The sequence below is a fragment of the Egretta garzetta genome, unplaced genomic scaffold, assembly GCF_000687185.1.
Source record: "Egretta garzetta isolate BGI_Z169 unplaced genomic scaffold, ASM68718v1 scaffold172, whole genome shotgun sequence".
Lineage (NCBI taxonomy): Eukaryota > Metazoa > Chordata > Aves > Pelecaniformes > Ardeidae > Egretta > Egretta garzetta.
This window is the reverse complement of record NW_009258951.1, coordinates 1742382-1758490: the sequence shown is the minus strand read 5'-3', so window position 1 is coordinate 1758490 and position 16109 is coordinate 1742382. Positions and strand designations below refer to the sequence as shown.

General features: G+C 48.2%; 1 long non-coding RNA gene across 1 annotated transcript in view; it reads right to left on the bottom strand.

Annotated features, from left to right (window-relative positions):
* Positions 1-6139: 6139 nt before the first annotated feature.
* Positions 6140-16109, bottom strand: part of LOC118451835 — a 50072-nt gene continuing 40102 nt past the window's right edge. The window contains exons 2-4 of the long non-coding RNA XR_004841408.1: positions 14701-14876; positions 13481-13593; positions 6140-6191 (exon numbers count right to left, since the gene is read on the bottom strand). This is a non-coding gene — a long non-coding RNA (uncharacterized LOC118451835). The remainder of the gene's footprint in view (positions 6192-13480; positions 13594-14700; positions 14877-16109) is intronic.

Genomic DNA, 16109 nt, shown 5'->3' with positions numbered 1-16109 from the left:
CTTTTCCCGCCCCAGCCGGTATGGATACTGGGGGTTACCCCGACCCAGGTGCAGGACCTTGTACTTGGCCTTGTTGAACCTCACGAGGTTCACATAGCCCACCTCTCCAGCCTGTCCAGGTCTCTCTGGATGACATCCCGTCCTTCTGGTGTGTCAACTGCACCACTCAGTTTGTCTCTGTTTACCAATTAACTTGGAAATTCACTGATTGATGTCCAGGCATGAAATGGATTGTTTGGAAGCTGCGAGTAGCGCAGTGCATCCTCATTTTGGTGGGAGCTGAACCTCTCGTGTCTCCTCTGTGCTGTGGGGAGGTGGTGGGGCTGGGGGCAGCAGGGAGCCGCGGCACGGGGGCTCCGGGGGAGATGGGCCCGTGGCTCTGAGTGATGGAGCAAGTGGGCAGCGCTCTCTGTCTTGCACAGGTTTCCAGCCATCCTCAGCTGCATGTTCTGGTTAAAGCCCTAGGACATCAGAGGAGTTTGCTAAAAGGCTTTTACCCTCCGCAGGTGACATCCCCGTCCAGCCGTTCCTTTGCCTGGAGCTGGTGCCGGTGGTATCCAAGCGTCGATGACAATCCTCTGCTGAGCCTTTTACTTGGGGCTGTCCCTCATTTCCTTGGAAAATGCCTTTAAACTTACCATGCTGTGCCAGCTTCTAGAGGTGCCGTGAGGGTACGTTCCCCATCCCTCTGCTGCTCCCAGACAGCTCATGGATGGCTCCCCACAGAGCGAGACGAAGTCGAGACAACACCAGGATGATACCGGAGGGGAGCGATGTGGAGAAACATTCAGAGACAGGGAGTTGAAGGAGAAGGGGAAAAGCCAGGAGCCCAGCAGCAGGTCAGGAGGACCTTTGGCATGGACACATCCCACCAGCGCAGCAGTGAAGAAAGCAGCAGCCAGAGCTGGCTCCTGCTTGGGGAGCATGAGGGGGGGTGTCCCTGTAAGCCTGGGTTGATGGCAAGGCTGCTGGTGCCAAAATGGGTAGGTGCTGCACACAAGGCGAACCTGTCTTGTACAGGGCAATACCAGGAACTTCTTGTGAGGCAGTCAGCATCACCGTCACCTGCCCAGAGGAGCCACGGCAGAGGTGGTGTCTCCCCGGCATCCCTGGTGCTTCCAGCAGGACTGCGTGCCCTGGGGAAGGGGGCCAGGGCTCTGAGCACGCCTCCTCCCGGAGCTGTGCACAAGGAGTGCTGAAAGCAATTATTGATCAGAACAGAACAAAGAGGAAGAAAACATGACTGACTACCATGAATATTAAGAATCTTTTTTCCTAGCTGTTCAGAGAGCCACCAGGTTAATTCAAAAAGGCGCAGAGTTTATTTCTAGATCTACTGTACTTCCATGTCATAACGTAAAATAACTATGTACCCATCGTATGCATAGCTGTTAATTTTAAGCCACGCCGAAGCCACACGTGGTTAATGGTGGGGTGAGGCAGCTGGGCGCTCGCTCCAGGAGGAGGAGGAGGCCGGCGGTGCAGGGTGGGCTCGGGGCCTGGAGCCAAGCCCAGCGTTATCTCAGCTGTCACCATGAACTCTTCAACCCTCACAGATGTTAAACAGCTTCACATTTGTCCCCTCTGTCACAGACTTTCTCTTTCAAAAATTCTGGCAGTGTAGGGCTGCAGGTAAGCTGGAAGCTGGGTCCTGTGTGGTGAGCCCCACTCGCCTGAGCCTTGCTTGCCTAAGCCCCGCTTGCCTTAGCCCCACTCACCAGATCACTGCCCAACTGCTGCAAGCAAATGCTGGTAGGTCGCTGTTTCTCCGTGTCCCCTGGGACTTGCTGACCTCTCTGGCCAGGCAGTGGGCTCACAGAGCCGAGCAAGTCCCAGCCCTCTCCGAGGGCCAGACTCCAGGCTGGTGGTACCCGTGAGCAGGATGAAGTTCAACTCTGCCTGAAGCACCGAGCTTCACCAGGAGGCTGAAGAGGGCTCCTGCTGTCCAGGCCTGCCTCCCGGAGACACGGCTGAGCTGTGGAACAATGGTACTGACGGTCTGAGCTGAGCAGGGATGGCCCTCTGGAGTCTCCCAATGCTCAGGCATAGCCGGCGGGCCAGGGGCTGCCTAAGCCATGTTCCTGGCTCCCAGGTGGGCACCTTTCGTGGAGAAAAAGACCCTGTCCAGAGAAAGTGCAGAGCTTCAGGTGCCCTGCAAGGTCTTACAGCCTCTGGGCAGTACTCACAAGGGGGCAACTTTGGGTCCAAGGCTGTGCTCACCCAGCCCCGTTGGCTCCAGGTGGGGAGCGGCTGCCCACCGTCCCCAGGGTGCTCCAGGCTGGCTGCCGGGGTGAAGGCAGGGGCTGCAGCTGGACTTCAGCAGACATTGAGTGTGTTTGCAAAAGGATTAAGCAAAATAAGCCACAGGGTTTCTCCATCCCCCCATTCATGGGGCCTAGTCACTTCTTCATCTTTCTTTGTCTGTGTGATATTTAAAGGCCTGTATTTTAAGCCCACTAGTCCCCTCAGGAGTGCGTTACAGGCTGGCTAAACATTATGTGGTCATCTGCAATGCCACAAGGACCTGAGCTGCACTCTCCTCCACTACAAAGCCCCTGTGCAATGCTGCTTTTGGTAGCGGGCACGGCGCAGGCACAGCTATTGGCGTCTGGTGTCTGCTCAGCTTTATTTTGAGGTATTTAAACTTAGCAAACTGGCTTTTTTTAGGTCCATATGCACAGATCAGGTGGTCACCTGTGGCAATATGTTTATTCACAGATCCTAGCTGCTTTCTGGGAACAGCCTTCTCTAAACATAATTAGGGCTATTTAAGTAGCTGCTTGCAATTACCCCTCGGTTCACACAAAACACCACATAGTCCCTCATTGAGCAATAACTCCTGGAGATACAAGGGTGAAAAGCCACAGGCAACTTGCTATTGAGTGCCTCAAAGATTTTTATGATCCTGCTGTAAATGGCTGTTTACTTTTGAAGAGCTGCACACGTAGTATACTCTGCGGCTGTATCAGTTTTCAAACTAGCAGATTTACCCGGCAGTTCAACAGTTGCTAATATCCTTTAGCCTCCTTTGCCTTTGCCCGTGTTAAGGAGGCAGTAGATGAAGAAAAGCCCGATTCAGAGCCGGATGTGCGTTTGACTGGTGATACAGCACGTCCTTCATCTCTGGTAAGCAAGCTCAGGAGGAGCACTAGGGACAGCTAGGAGAGGAGGAATGGGAAAGCCTTGGCACAAATAGGAGTGGTGAAGCCTGGAAGGTTGCACAACATCAACAGAAGACTGTTTTCATGTGATGATGACCATGTTCCTTTCCTTGGCATCTCTCCTCACCCCAAGACTACAAGGCTTCTTTTTCCTCTCCTCCTTGCCCTCTCCTTCCCCTCTTTCTCCTCCACTGTGCCGTTTCTTGCCTTCTTTCTTTGCTCCCTGACATTCATACCAGCCTCCCAGGCTCCACCCGTAGTGGCAGCTGCTCCCTCTCTCACGTCTGCCTGGCCCCGCTCATTCCCACCGGGCCACTCATGTACACCACTGGCTCTCCCTCCACCTGCCTGGCTTGGGATGAAGGGTTGGGGTCCTTCAGAAGACAACTTCTCAGCACCGACAAGATGGAGAGTAGACACAAGTATTCACCTCTCCAGAGAAATGATTGCTTGCTTTGAAAAAAAAATAAAGACACCTTCAGATCTGGGGGATTTGCTTGGTGCCTTCTTGTCACCAGACACCTTGGTTTTGATGAGAAGAACACACCACTTGGGAATGCTGAATTTGTATCTCTCACAGTGAGAATTTCAGTCAGAGAAGTTTTTGAAGGAACGTGCAATTCACCAACACATGTAATAACACATACAAGAACTTCCTCAAGAAACTCTAATACTATTTTAGGATTTTATTACTTTATTTTCCTAGAATTTTAGGAGTAATGTAAGAACGAGGAGCTTACACATCTTTATTAGAAACTTTGCATTCCCTGCACATACGTCATTGCTGCCTGATCCACACAGAGATTTGGGTGTCCAGGGAGCACAGAGCCAGGCCCAGTGCATTGGCTCACACAGGGGAGACCTGCAGCAACCATGCTACCCCAGGTAGCGCCATTCCTGCATATTCATCTAGCACTGCCACAAATAATACAATTATTCTGACACCAGCAGGGAAATAAGAAACGTGAAAAGATGAAAAAGCTGCTTATAAGCAGCTCCCCTCCCTTCGCAAAAGTGTTATCAGCTATTGCATAATGTAACATCAAGCAGGAAATGCGGTGCAAGTTTCCAGCACTACAGATGCTACTGAAAAACAAAGGAAGCTTTCCAAGCAGAAAAGAGGGCCAGAAGAAAAAAGTGTGAGCCATGCAGAAACCCTCCTGGTATTTCACGTCCCCTCCTGCTCGAGCAGTAATGGTATAAATACACACTCCAGTCTGCTAAGGTGAAATGCAGATCTTTTTCCTCGTTGTTCTGCCTTGGAGAGGACTGTCAGAGCAACCGGACAGTCCTTGTACCAGCTCCACACTGAAACTTAAACACTTCTGAAATCTACTAATAACATTTTTCCGAAGTATCACGGGCTAAGTCCTGGAAGAAGATGAAGCTGGGCTGACTGCAAGCAGAATTACAGTGTCTTTTCTAACAGGCTGTATCAAACAAACCAAATCCTATCGTCATTTTTAGACCTTTTTTGCCATGTTACCTGCATCTCTCGCACGATTTACATTTCATCGTTTTCCTTCCTGGTAACCAGTCTCACCTGTTACCCAGCCATTGCAAACCAGTGCATAACAGAGGGGTTTGAAGAAGGGCACTGTGTAGAATTTCTCCGTGTTGTTGACTACTGTGCCATCCGCACGGTGAGGAGAGAGACTGTGTAGAGCTCAGAAATCACACCCGTAAATGTTGTTGTCCATGGTTACCCCTTGCCCCGCGTACCTGCTGCGCAGCTGGGGGGAGGCAGCCCGGCACGCTGCCGGCCGTGGGCGCGTGGCTCCAACCACTCCCGCAGGGACTCAAGCTTTGGGATTAGGGCGGCTCGGCTCCCATCGTCGTTGTTGCACTGTTAAAGGGTGCACTGACACGTGTGTCGTACAAATGAGACGACACAAAAAGAGACATGGGGAGGTTAACTCCAACAGTTTCCTTGGTGTTTCACTGCCGTCTGGGCTCCCCACATTTTTTTTCTGCAAGTTGCCTACATGTTATTTCAGTGGCGAAGCTCTTCAGATTTTGTCCTTCCTCCTGCCCTAAATAATTTAATTTCTGGGATTCCAACAAGGCCATCATGCTAAATGGATTATAAAACTTACTTGCTCTTTAGGCTCAGCTGGGACAATGTTGCCCCTGCAAGGACTCACGCTACTTCGAGCGATGTTATTCTGGATCTATGCAAGTGTCGGTGAGCAGAACTTGGCCCCAGACTCGGCTCCAGCGGGTGCTGAGCTATCAAGTCATCTGGAATAAGAGTCTCATTTTCAGCGCAGTGCAATTTTCTCCACAATGATGTTATCTTTGTTCCTCGGTTTCTGGCAGCAGAGCTACTCACACATGCTATTAGCAGATGGCAGAAGACATACATGGAATTTGCTCTCAGAACATTTCTTCTATTCTTCCTCCCAGACTGAAGAAGTGCAAATTCAAGCTAAAAGCTTATACTAACTACAGCCCTTTTCCAAACAGGACTAGAGATAGTTAAAAGCAGGCTCCAGTAGAAACCTCTCAAATATTTCAGTCTGCTGTAGTTTAACTACTCAGCACATACCCTTTCAGTCAGAATTGCAGGGAGAGCATTTCTGTAAAGCCATGCTCCTCAGTGCCCTTATGTCAGCTCCTTTTTGGGATCAGCTGTTAACAAGCAGCAGGCATTGCAGGAAGGCAGAAAACTTCCATGCAGTTTCCCCAGTAAGTTGAGGCATCCATCAGTGGCCCACAGATAACTGCTGTGGGCTTGGCAGAGCTTGGTGCACTTTGTGTAGACCAAGACAAACACATAAATTTAAGGATCAGGCAAACAAATTTCCAGAACAGGCATGAATTCAGGAGCATGGACATGTGCACGTTGTTCAGCCCCCAAAAGGAGGAGGAACGAGCCTGATGAACTCCACATCATCCCGTATTTATGAGCTGAAACTAAACTGGCCTTCCAGTGGGGCTGCTGTCAGGAGGAGTCTGGGAGCCACTATTGTAATCCTGTGCTTGAGCGCCCTCCTGAATCACCGTTCACTTTTGATCTGGAAGTCTTATCTAGGAAAAGAAATGGCTTTTTGAAAGATCTTCTTATTTGGGGTTCTTCTTTCCAATGTATTATGATTTTTTCTGCCTCCCTAAACTGAGGCGAATCCCGCTCAGAGTTGCTCTTGCATTTGCTGGAAAACAAACACAGATGAAAGACCGCCGCTTTGACACTGCCTCAGCCTTCAGATCTTACATGAGCACTTATTTTTTGTCTGTTCTATTTTTTCCCCAAAGGACAATTTTATTCCAAGTTCATGAGCTCGTGCTGAAAAACAGCAGAACATTTCTAAAGCCCCCAAATCCTGTGGAAACTCAAGTCTAACATGTTAGATCCAAATTTAAACTTGGTGTGTTGACCCCACGTAGAGCCGAGCAGAACAATCTCATGTCAACAAGAAAGGTGCCATAGTTCCAGCCTTTCGGGGTAGTTGTGCTTGGGCACCCGCTCCACAGTTCACCGTGTCCCTGCCCAGCTGCCACCACCCACTCCTGCTTCCCCTGGAGGCACCATTCCCAGCCATGAACTGCCTCCTGGAGGTGGGTGCCTCAGCCTACAGGCAACCTCCTTGCACCCAGTGACCTGCTGGTTAGAGAGAGCTTGTCACTGGCAAGCAGGGCTCCAATTAAGCCTCTGCCTGAAGGGCCTTGAGCCCCACATCTTGCTGACTCCTGTCATGCCTCGGTGCTGAGGTGGGCAGCTGTGCAGCCTCTGGCTGGAGGTGCTCCCCCGAGTGCCACAGCGTTGCTGGGAGCAGCACTTCCACGGGGTCTCACCCCAAGACGCACGAGGGTCTTGGCCCAACAGAGAGATGCGGAGAAGAGCCAGGGGCGCGAGTCCCAGCGGGAACAGGGCTGGACGACACAGGGTGCCCTGTGGCAGAGCCGTACGCCCTGGCACATGCTGACCGCCGCAGGAGCTGTGCTGGCCAGCGCTGGACTTGCAGGGCACCTTCACATTTGATTTGGGATTTAGACACCTGTCTGCAGTTCCAGGTGCCGATGCCATGCCTTGGAGTATGAGCCCACTCATTCTTAGTAAACCATGGTCAAAAACCCCAAAGAGAAAGATCTCAACCATAAATCAGGTACATGCTGCAGACCACAGTGGGACACAGTCAAAACCTGTCTTCAGAGGACTTCTCAGGCAGAACAGGTTATGATGCCCCATGGATACTGGAGGTTACTGCTATTTTATAAAGCAAGATGAAAGACTGGACTATCAAAAATTCTGCTTGCTACCTGTTTGGATTTAGAGTTTCAATTTTCAAGCCACTACCTCAAATGTGAAATCTGATTTTTTTTTTTTTTCCCACACTTGGTCAAATAATTAGAAACTGCTTCAGTGGTACGGTTATCCTGTTGATGCTCTTGTCTTTCTAGCCTGCCTCAGAGAATTTGTTCCTTTTGTTAGAAAACGCAGACCCCAGATGGGGTACCAACTACTTGCTTTTATTAATGGAAGTCTTTACATTCCAAGATTATTTAAAATAATTTGCTTCCATACAAATGTACTTCTTATGGCACACTGTGCTCTCTCATCAACGATGGAAATCCAATTCCCTAGTTTCAAGAAGTCTTCAAGTTTTTTGGCGTTGCTGTTTTTACACCGTACGAATGCCCGTCTCTGCATACCCACGTGATTCTGCCGACAGTTCAGAGCAGAGGGGCAGCATGTAAAATGCTGGTTTGTGTCTTTGCCAATACTAAACTATTGAAGTCATACTTCTATGGTTATACCTTCCACTGAAAAGAGTGCGTGGCAGAGGCACTTTTGTGCCAACCATGGAATTTATTTCCTTAAAAAAAGTATTTTCCCTAAAGCCTAATTGAGATTGCAGCCCTTGATAACTCACTTGCTTTGTTCCAGTGTCAGGAGCATGCAGTGGAAAGAGCTGAAACTCTGCAGAAAGGGCATGGCTGGACCCTGGCATGAACACTGGTGGCCAGACAGCCAAGTGATCTCCTGTGTGCAGGGCAACCAAGGGCAGAAGGAAAGAAAAGACATTGGGGGAAACCAGGATTTTTGTTATATTTTTGTTGTACTTGAGGAAAAAAAAAGAATTTGTCATCTGGCTTAGAAAGCTAAGTACGATGTATTCTACAGTTCCTACCTAACTCTATGAAACAGCTTATGTCAAGTGCTATTGATACCCCACATCTCTCCCATGTTACTTTCTTTTGAAGTTGAAAGCCAAAAAGCTACTTTGAGTTGGCTACGTTTATTTGTCCTTTCCTCCCCTTGAAGCAAACATAATCAATAAAATTCCCTGGTGTATTCCTCTCCTTCCTGAAGTTTCTTTTCTCATTTGCCCTCCTCCACATAATCAGACCCCTTGTCACACATGGGTGAACCTAGAAAGTCATTTAGAGCGGGAACCACGTGAACCAGTTCAGTAAACATCAGGTAATTGTGCCTTAGAGGCCTTTTTGAAGGTCAAATATTTCTGGGTAATTTTTCCAGCTACTTTCTTTGTTAAATGAAAGCCCACTGAAACTGGGAAAAGAACAAGGTGGCTTTGTAAAAGTCTCTAACTCGCTGGCCCAGTGAATCCGCCTGCCCCAAATCCCTGCATAATTTCCTTCTCCATTTTCTTTCCGAGACTCTGCCTGTGCAGCCCAGTGAATCCGCCTGCCCCAAATCCCTGCATCTTCTCCATTTTCTTTCCGAGACTCTGCCCGTGCCAAGTTTGTATTGTTCACCGCTGCCCTGAGAATGGCCGGGATTTTCAAACACGCTTCCCAATAGATTCTTACACTTCTAAGTCACTTCCAAGCTTTTGCAAAAAAAGGCTTACTTTACATTTACATCATGATATGATAACAATCACCTGTGAAACACACAGACAGACACACAGACATACAGACAAACCAGAATGCTTGTCAGACTGGCAATCTGTGGTTGCTTTCTGTGCGATTTCTCCAATGCCGAGTGCTATAGGTGAGTTCACACTGCGGCTTTTCCTTCCAGGCATTATAAATTTGGGTATTACCACTAACAAACCAATAAACTTTGTGATAATAAGTAAGAAATTAAAACATTGATTTAAATGAACTGACAAGCGTTACAGCCACAAGATGGTCACATAATCCCAACTTTCATACAAAACTAGACAAAGAACATCAAACAAAATCAAAGAAACTTTATGTTCTTCTTTAGTATGTGCCATTTCAACTACAGCAGTAAACAAATTTGTTTTAAACTAAGAATGGGAGCACAGAGGAACTTTGCTAAATAAAATATCTATTTTAGGAGAGATTTTAATTTAATAAACTGGACTTTTTTTCTGAAAAACAACTTGTAATTGAGAACAGAACAATGCCACTTAGGCTGTATATTCATCAAAAGCACAGGCTTTTTTAAATTGCAGAACCTAGCACAACAAGGCCCTGGTTTGTCCTCCAAGGAATGCAATACCAATAAATAACAATGCGGTGAGTTCCCAATCCCAAATTCTTTACTGTTGCTCCGGACGCTAGAAAGGTTATGCAGAGTTTGCACCGCACAGGATCCCCTCCCTGCATAACACTTGAATGCGCAAACTATTTCCAGACTCTCGACAACAATCGTTACACAGACCCGCATGTGGTGGTGGTCGACACAGACCTGCATGTGGTGGTGGTCACTGTCAGATATACTTGCAGGGGTGCAGGTGAATGGGCAGGTATATGTTGAAATGGGCTAATTTTAATTAAGGAAAACATGAACACTGACAAATATATTTGAGAAAGTAATTTTAATGTAATGCCAGTGCATTTACTGCTAATCCCCAGTATGGCTGCATAGGGGAGCACGTCACCCAAGAACAGAAGGGCCGAGCCCTGCACCCTGCACCAGGCAGCGCTCGCTGAGAGCTGAGCTCCACTTTCCATTGCACACTGGACCTTCTTCCTCATGGGTTCCATCCCCTGTGGGCTCTGGGTGGGGGACGTGGGACCGTCTTCCTGATCCTTCCCACTGCTCCTCCAGAAAGGAGACAGGCAAGCCTCCCACCTCTGCAGTGTCTGCTGCCATGGGGGGTCCACGTCCTCCTGGGGAGGAAAGCCTTGCCCCACTCAGCCCCAGTCACTGCTTCGGACTTGCTGTCCCCAACACAGTGCTTTGCTCCAGCCAGAGAGTTAAAACTGTGTTTAAAATACATAAATTCCAGAAAAACTCCATACCCCATTTAAAGATTTAGCTCAAATTCCTGTGCCATTCTGCTCGGGACAGGAAGGAGAGCTTTTGCAAGAATTAACAAAAAAGAAGCTGCAAAATGCCCTCACAAGCTCGTAAAGAAAAGGAAAGCAGTCAGTGCCTCGGCACAGAGCGTCTGGATTAGGCTGATGGATGCTGGGCTCTTGGGGCTGTCAGAGCTGTTTGCCTCATTGATGGATCCCACAAGAGCCCTTCTAAAGCTTTATCCTAAAGGAATGCAGTGTCCAGCAAGGACTGATAGTGATCGGAGTGATGAAGTCCCCGCAGGCATGTGCTTCCAGGGAACAATGGGAGTTAACCGCATGCTGGGGAGAAGTCTCTCATCGGTACAGCAGGGGCAGAGCAGGGCGAGGTGATAGATACTGTTGGCTTAGAGAGAGAAAATGAAAGAACAGATTGAAGGCTGGAAGAAATCTGCTCTTCAGTGGCAACTATTGCTGGTGAATTAAACTACTCCTTTCACTGCATCTTCTTTGGGGGTGCTGCTGAGGGACCTCTGAAGAGCAAGGAACATCGACAGCTCCCCTGTGAAGCTTCACGAGGCTTTCTGTGTACTGCAGATGACTAGTGCTGGCTATGTATCTACATGGCTAAGTACTGAACAAAAGTTACTTGTTGTCATCCCAATCTATTGGTGCTGCTCTTCCTGGGTGCAGAGTCATTAAGGCATCTCACCAGCCATACTGGGCAAAGTAGTCATCTGCCACACACCTGATCGAACCTACAGGAACAGCATTTACTCACTACAGTTGCTCCAGGTCTGGGTTGAAGATAAAACTCATTAGTTTTCAGGGCATTCAGATGCTTTCTGGACTATTTTATTGCTTTTGGAGTAGCTGTTGGGGGTAAAATGACTGGAAAAGCTGAAGGATGTCCTTTGGGGGCACATGCTAAGTAAGAGCAAATCAAGATAAAGTGAAGCTCCTTCCTGCCTATGGCCCTGGACTACTGAGACCTGGTGATTATTTCTAGAGCTTCCACAAAAAGTAACTTTTGCAAGCTGTCGTTATTGCACAAGGATCTGCACCTCTACAAGGAAAACGCTGTGCAAACCAAGACAATGAAAATGACTCCTCTGTATCGAGCTCGTCTGGAGAACGCAGGCTGCCTCAGGCTTTAGACGCTGTTGAAGATACAGGCACATAAAATTTGTCTGAGGTTCATCCAGCCCAACAGTGTCTCCAAAAGTTGTCACTACCAGCTCCTCAGGGGAAGGCAACTGATGTACTTGGGGCTGACTGTATTGCTTTAACCGTATTCTTGGAGACTATTTCAAAGATTTCCAGCAGAGGCATCAGAGGCACCAAAACCATTTCCAGTCTTCTGGAAAGTATGCACTATTCCCAAGATTTTGCAGACCAGGAACAGAAACAAAGCACAGTTTCCAAGAGGTTGTTTAGTAAAAAACCTTGACATTAATTAGCAGATCAATGGATAACCTCTGAAGCCTTTTAAAAGGCTTAGCTACATCTGCTGACTTCCATTTCTCAGCCATCAGTGCTGACTTAGACAGTGAGATCCACACCGCAGCTAGCTGAGCAGGTTTCATGTTCTTCTAGAACTCCTGAGCAGGAAGACCTTATTTTTGGAGGTTTCTTATTCAACTTAGCGATTTGCTGCTCCTTGGCTGACAGCTGAAGTGGAGACAGGCCCTCCTGCTCACCCCGTACAGCATGGTTCTCCTGAGAGAAGGTCCTCCTCAAGTGTCTCCCCAGCAGGTGCAGACACTGGGATTTGTGGCATTCAGAGCTGTGCCTCCCCCCATGCTCCTTTTGCACTGCAGCCACCAGCTGGGCTGCTTGGTGGCATACGCAGCTAAGCTGCTCTCTGGACATGTGCTGCTTACAGCAGCAGGCATCAGCTCAAAGACAATTTCTGAGAAGCTCCATTTGAGACATTTAGGGAACGTGACTTAATTACGTAACTTTCTTAGACACAAAAATTTGCATAATGCTATGGCTGCCAACATCAGGTCGACCCACCTTGCCCCAGCAATAGTCACGGTAAGGCACGCTGCTGCTGCACAAAACTTTCCAGCCATGAAGTTTGTGTGGGCTGGAAAGACCCTTGGGTGCCAGAAGAGATGGTGGATGAGCTAGAACTGCTAGACTCCATATAGGGGCTGCAGATGAGAGAGCCGGAGACAGAACAAGATGTTTTCAGGGTGTTTTTGTCAACAGAAAAGGGACCAGGTGCTCCTGGGCTGAGGGAGTGCTGAAGATATTCAGCTCTTGGTAGTAGGGGGGCAGCTTGAGGAACACTCACTAAACTGGACCCTCCCCATTTGTCACTGACGTTCGGCTTGCCAGGCACTGCTGCAGCCAGCTTCCCTTCTCCCCTCGCTTTTGCTGCCTGGCTCCGGCAGGGAGCACAGGCAAAACAGCCGTTTCCAGGCTGCACAGCACCTTTTCATAGCTGCGGGAAGAATCACCAGCCCTTTCCTGCAGTGCGTGGGATGGAAAAACCCTGGCTGAGCAAGGTTTGTGTGAGACGGAGCGCCCCCCGAGTGACAGTAATACACGATGCAGCACAGCCACCACACTGGGTGCCCTGCTTGGGTATGGCTACAAGCTGTGAAGAAGAAATCACCCGGCCGTGCACCACATACTGTTAGGGGCCACTCACAGCATTATTGTGCACCTGTACCATTCCACAGAAATACATGTTCTTTAACAAGTAAGAAAAAGTGTGCTAATTCTCAGTGGTGCCCAGCGACAGGACAAGGGGAAACGGGCACAAGCTGAAACATAAGAGGTTTCAGTTGAGTATGAGGAAGAATATCTTTACTTTGAGGGTGACAGAGCACTGGCACAGGCTGCCCAGGGGGGTTGTGGAGTCTCCTTCTCTGGAGATATTCAAAGCCCGCCTGGACGAAGTCCTGTGCAACATGTTCTAGGGGAACCTCCTTTAGTAGGGGGGTTGGACTGGATGGTCTCCCAAGGTCCCTTCCAACCCTTGCCATTCTGTGATTCTGTGATTCTAATTATTTCTAGCATTATAACTGTCCATCACATGCACACACCCACAGTTGTCTCCACTGAGGAGCAAACACAACATCTTTTAATTAGTACTTTCTGCACAGTTAAAAAACTGTTTGACTTACTGTACTCTCTTCCCTTCATGCTTGCTTTGATTTCTTGAAGCAAGTCAAGATCCTCTCCCACTGCATTTATCTTGTGTTTGAAATGAAATATTTCTTAACGTGCACATGGAGATCTATTTTGAGTAAATATGAAATTCTCTAATTAGAAAAAAAAACAGAGACCAAACCATTTCAGTACTATCTGACTACAAACATGTCGTTTGCCCCCATTAATAGCAGTCTAAAACTGTAAAATATATGGTATAACATTTGCAATGTTTACATAACATATATATAGCATTTGTTAAAGACACATTGTCTTTTAAAATCAGCTACATTTAGACATTTAGGAACTTTCGGTTATTGTGTATATTCACAAACTGTAGTAAATCACATGATTTGAAAAATGCAGGGAATAAAATAGTATCTGTGAGTATCAGCACTACCTAAAAGAGCATGGCATCCAGACACTAAATCTCAGCTTGTATCCCTCCCTCCCACAAAATATATTTATTTTGTACATTACTTAGTAGTTTGGGGTCAAAATGCAGCCCAAGCTGGAAGAGGTCTAGTGGCATCTCTCCCAGGCTGTACGGGAGACAAGCAAGCACCCTTGGGACAACCCAGGGGCTGGGATGGTTTTGGCAGGCAGGGCAGGAGCCTGTATTGAGCAGGGGTGGACTTCTCCCTCTCCCTCTGATGGCGACCCTGAACTGGCACCATCTGGCAAGCATGTGTTCCCTGTGTAAGTATGGATATCTTTAATGAATGATACGCTGATTTCTTCTGCTGGGGCGGATGTCAGAAGTTCTCTTTAGTGTCAGAAATGTTTCATTCATGATTTCAGCTGCTCCTTCATAGAAGGAGCCCAAAGGAACAGGCTGCCTGAAGACAGAGGGCTCCTGCGGGGAGAGCAGCAGCAGACCCCCCGGTATCACTGCTGACCAGAAAACCTGGCTCAGAGTGGAAAGCAAGAGTATTAATTAGGATTAAAGGGAAGTAACTGGCTTAGTATAATATGACAGCTGTGCCAGAGAGAATGCCACGTTTTCTAGCTGCAATCCCTACTGTCAGATCTCTGTGTTACATTTTGGGTATTGGACAAATTGTGCTGGCTGCAGAATATTCTCTGTTACTGTAAGTCACTGGAGAGGGGCAGAATTGTCTATATTTAGGCCACCAAGTTCCCCGTGTTAATCTTCACTCCCTCTTTGTTTTAGTACTCTGCTTTCTATTTTTACCTTGCATATTCTGCAGCAGGTCTGGACGCTTGAAGAAGTCAGGGCATCCTTTCCCCAGAAGAATTAATGGCCGTGCTTGCAGTTTGTTATCCATTTTCTTCCTTCTGCCTATCTTCATGTGTGGGTTTTCTTATAATGCAGACTATAACAAATACTCCAACCAGAAAACAGCAGACCTGAAATGGAAAGCAAATGATAAATCAAATGGCAGTAGTAGAAAAGAAGGAAAGGGGTAATGTTTGTAGTGCAATTTTGCCTAGAATTTCAGCTGCAGATGTGCTTATTTAAGATTATGAAGGTACATTCGAAAAAGAAAGCAAAGGATTTGTGGATGACAGACACAACTCATAACAGCACAGTTGCCAGACTGAGACAGGAGCAATACTCGCTGCGTACCTCGTCCTCCATCAGCCAGGCTCCTGCCATACTCACAGCCAACAGCACCATATTCAGCTAGGAAAACAGCTCACTCGCTCACTACAAAGGGTGGTAAAAATTGGCACCACATAAATAAGACAGTCATATACTTATCATTGTAAGCCAGTGTTATTTCTGAGCATCTGACCTCTACATGATTTGAAACATGGGCTAAACCAGTGATATTAATTGGCATTTTCCAGTCATAGGACCTTCAGGAGCTTTGGTTTGCATTATTCATCAGTCTGAACAGAAGCCCACAGGACCACTTTGAGATGCTTTCCTTCTGATAGGACTGAGCCTGGCTGGCTGCCTCCTCCCTGAAACGACGGAGCAGTTCAGGTGCACTGGGGGAAGGGGTCGAGGCTGTGGCAGGACACAGGGTGCTTCACTGTGGCTCTGCATGCTGCTGCTGGCCCACTCCTGCCCTGGTCCTGGCCATTTGTCCTGCTTCCTCCAGTTCTCAGAAGGAACCTGATCTGGGCAGAAGGTTTTTCTTTTCCTCCAGCTTTCCTGGTTTGTAAACTCACACAGAGAGGCAATGTGCTTGCTGCTCTCCTCTGCCATCCTTCAGAACACAGGCAGTGCCTCCAAAGACTGCACCTTTGTCCTGATGACTTTCTACTTTCCACTGGGGTGGGGAGAGCAAGCAAAAGAGGTGAATTCAGAGGAAGAACAGCTGTGAGAACGGTCCCAAACCCATCTCCCCTCCCAGACAGCATGGGGGTCTGCGTTGGTCCCCCACCTTCCCTGGAGCTGTCCTGGGATGCTCCTCCAACAGCATCTTGCGTGCAGGTTTGCACTGAAGACAAGGAGCAGGCAGCTGCTGGCCCCCCGGGAGCTGCCTGCAATGCAGGGACATCCAGCATGGAATGGTATTTTGTACACTACCTTCCCTCACCATCTCTTGTCTTCTCAGATGTTGCTGCTGGACGCACATGGCAGGAAAGGAAAGCTAGCACAGCACTGTGGAGGGAGAACGCCTGGGAGAT